Raw genomic sequence first — 4364 nt, 5'->3', positions numbered from 1 at the left:
CATCATATTTAACTACTATGCCCTTTACCTCAAGGACTTGAAAACAGTTGTTTTCATAACAAAGCTGTTATGGTAATCCTCTGCTAAAGCCAGGAGGGTTGGATTTGTTTGTTTGTTTGTTTGTTTTGTTGTGTTTTCCCTTTTAAAAACAATTTTGTTTTTGTTGAGGCAGGCTGAATTAACTGGAACAATATACTCTCTGTCTGGCACAACTAAATAACTAGGAATTGTGCTATTTTCACAACAAGTACTCATTTTCTAAAAATGCCAAATATTCTAAGGGAAACATAGGAGCCAGTCTTAAAGGTCACTTAATGGTGGTGGAATTGTGATGGCATACAGGGGTGTAAAGCAGGCTCTTTCCTCTTCTTTATGCAACCCCTTCTTTGACAGTTCACTGTTTTTGGAATTGGAGTAATTCCCCCTGGTTTATTTACTTTATACTTAGCTAATTCAAGGCCAGAGTAGATGTCCTAAAATCTTATTTAACCCTGCTGGATTCATAGACTGGCCTGCCTCTAGTTTCCTACGCTCAGAGGTTAGGGGTTTTCCCAGAACCAGCACATTCTTGGCATACACTTGCTCAAAATTTAAATCTGAAGCTACCTTCTAAAATCCATACCCTCTCCTATTCCCTAATCTTTACTGTGCTCAAAAATTTTTAATGGCTCCACATTTTTTCCCAAATAATAAAATTAGATTTAGTTTTAGATTCCTAAATCTAACCCTTAATCCTCTTTCTCCAACATGGAAAAGCTGCCCGTTTCAAACTAATAGGTCTGTTCATTTTTTTCTAGATAACCATGTTTCTAATACTTTATCAATCACCCTCATGTATAGCATATTGTCTTCCATTCATCTATATAAATATTAAAGAACTGATTGGTCACCAAGGATGCTACTTTAAGATGTGACTTAATAAAGGAGTTAATAAAATGAAGTCCCTTTCATTTGGTTGGTAGTCCAAACCTTGATGGAATTAGGAAGCTCAGATAGAAAGAGAAAGAAGTTACCTTGTTCTTCAAAGCTGTCAATAAATTTCAAGAATACAAAATGACTATGTCAATATGTTTGGGCTATTTAGATAAACACAAAACTTAGAGCTTTGAGGTTTAGCAGCATAAGCTGATAGGGATATTAACATCTACTTGATCACATGGTTGGCCCAAGAAGCACCAAACACAGAAAATACCCAGAACTCATATTGCCAAAATTCCCATGAGTTTAGACTACTAAACAACTTATTTCTATGTGGAGAAACTGCTAATATTTTAGTTTTTATCTGATTTACCTAAAAGCAAGCAAACAAAGATAACAAAATACAGGAGTTATAAAAGTGCCATAATAAATTAGTGAATTGTTAGTAGGACACGACAAAATTATCATCCTTTCCCTCTAGGAAAATTCAAAATCTATGCAGGTTCCTTGGCTTCCTGATGATAAAACTAACAAAATATGCTAGAAAGGCTACATGTGGAAAATAAGACACATCAGACTTTATAGCACCATTAGTTCCACAGATATTTGAAAGGAAAGTAAATATGGTGATGTTAAGGTGGTATTTATTGAAAGTCAATTTCCTAGTTCTGAAATATTGCAATGTGCAAAAATGAATATTTTGTAGAATTAGTGAAAAACAGCCTATCTCATTTGGCCCTAAGGAACACTGTTATGGTCAAGGCCTTCATAATAATGTCCTCACTTCTTGCTGAGTGGCCTTTAACTTTCCAGTGAAATACCTAAAATTGAACTCAGTCCATATTCCTTTATGAACTCATTTTTAAGGAAACTACCTGAACTGCTTTTAATCACTTTGATCCAAGTTCAGAGAAATTGGAATATAAATTTTATGTAAGATAACGTCAAACATTCACTAAAGCATTTGGGATTTATTTCCAAAGAGAATGTGGACGTGGCTATGGCTGCTGTTTAAGAAATGAAGATAAAAGATAAGATAAATATCGCTATACATGTGACATTACCATTAAAAGAAAAACATTTGCAATCATGTCTGAAATGTACCTAATGTTAGACAGAAACTTTCCATGAGTATTATGCTTGTTAGTGTATTTAGGCAACTCAGAATTTAATAAAACCCAAGGTATCAAATATGGAAAAAACACTGCATGGTAAAATAGAATGTTTGGTAGGCTATAGCACTTGTTAAAATATTGTTTTTAATTAGCTTTTTTGTGTTGTTGTTTTTTTTTTTTTGGTATGGTATACTAACTTTACATCCCCCCCCATTTAACATTCCTGAGGACAAAGATAATTGTATATTCCTGAGGAATAACTGACAAAGATAATTGTATATATTTAAAGTGTACAATGTGATGATTTGATATAAATTGTAGAATGATTGAGGTGACACATGCATTAATTAACTAGCTTTGATTTTGATCTACAAAAGATATACATATGTTAGTAAATCTTATTATATAGCTAAAACAAATGAATCATTCAGACTTGTTTCAAGTTAAAATAATTGGTTAAAACAGTGAAATAAAATTTAAAAAATAAGTGGCAACAAAAGTTATACAAATAGTGAAAAATAAAATCTGCTAAGCTGTAATTATTTTAAATCAGTGACGTAGAAGAAAAGTGATACATAAAAATTAAAGGAGTCATGATTTTAATGTGGTGACTATAAATGAAGTATTTAAGTTAGGGACTTGAGATCACATAGAAAATGTTTCTGCAGTTTTAAATAGGTTACTCAAAATATTTAGGAGAAACTAGGACTTACTTTTTGCCCAAAATGTCAATAAACTGAACCCTAATTTTATTTTATTACTTCTGAGATATTATCCTTAGTTCTTAACCTCTTGGTCTCTCATTTATCTTCACTATTCACTGAGCATTTTTTTATTATAACTCAGTACTGTGATCTTGATTTTTAATTTTTATTTTTTTCATTTTTATTAAGAAACACAGTTAACCCTTGAATAACATGGGTTTGAACTATGCAGGCCCACTTATATGTGAATTTTTGTTTTTGTTTTTTTACAGTACAGTATTATAAATATACTTTCTCTTCCTTATGATTCTCTTAATAATATTGTCTTCTCTCGAACTTATCTTATTGTAAGAATATAGTATGTAATACATGTAACATGCAAAGTATGTGTTAATCATCTGTTCTTGTTACTGTTAAGGGTTCCAGCCAACAATAGGCTATCAGTAGTTAAGTTTTGGAGGATCAAATGTTATATGCAGATATTCCTAGTATTTATTTATTTTATAACAGGAAGTTTGTACCTTTTGACCATCTTCCTTTAGTTACCCCTCTTCCACTCCTGCTTCTGGTAATGACAGATCTGACCTCTTTTACTATGAGTTTGTTTTGAGTTTTTTTTTTTAATTCCACATATAAATGAGATCAAATTATTTGTCTTTCTCTTTCTGGCTTATTTCTTTTAATATAATGTTTTCAGGATCTATCCGTGTTGTCACAAATTGCTGCCTCCTGAACACACGGGAGAAGAATGAGGCACAAACAAGTTAGCTGTAAGAGAATGGAATTACGGGGCAGTCACTAACTTGTTTGTGCCTCATTCTTGTCCTGTGCGCCATCAGGAGGTGGCAAGTGGCGTCCAAACAGGGACGTTAAAGACCTGATAAAGGCAAGACACAGAAACTGTTTTTTTTTAGGCAGGCAGAGAGAAAACAACTATTTGTATTTTCTTATTAAGAACAGACCAACGGTGAACCATGAGAGACTATGGACTCTGAAAAACAGTCTGAGGGGTTTGAAGTGGCGGGGGGGGTGGGAGGTTGGGGTACCAGGTGGTGGGTATTATAGAGGGCACAGCTTGCATGGAGCACTGGGTGTGGTGAAAAAATAATGAATACTGTTTTTCTGAAAATAAATAAATTGGGGAAAAAAAAAAAAAAAAAAAGAACAGACCAACGGGATGCCTGGGTGGCTCAGTGGGTTAAAGCCTCTGCCTTCATTCAGCTCAGGTGATGATCTCAGGGTCCTGGGATCGAGTCCCGCATCGGGTTCTCTGCTCAGCAGGGAGCCTGCTTCCTCCTCTCTCTCTGCCTGCCTCTCTGCCTACTTGTGATCTCTCTCTCTCAAATAAATAAATAAAATCTTAAAAAAAATGAACAGACCAACAATTGAAAATACTTTGTCTTTTTGAACAAAGTGAAAACTGACATTCTATTTTATACCAATGTCTTTAAAATTTGTTAGTTTTAATTTTAGCCCATCCTGACCATACCTAAAATTTGTTTTCAAAGATTTCCCTTTACAAATTTCTACAGCTTCTTTTTTGGTATTCAGATTCTGTCCTGAGCATTTTCTTCTAAACAACCATCTCATTTAGGACAAAATTATCCTTTTTTAACATTTAACAAAA

The sequence above is a fragment of the Neovison vison genome, chromosome X (genome assembly GCF_020171115.1).
Source record: "Neovison vison isolate M4711 chromosome X, ASM_NN_V1, whole genome shotgun sequence".
NCBI classification, from domain to species: Eukaryota; Metazoa; Chordata; class Mammalia; order Carnivora; family Mustelidae; genus Neogale; species Neogale vison.
The sequence above is the reverse complement of the archived record's forward strand: the minus strand, read 5'-3'. Positions refer to the sequence as shown.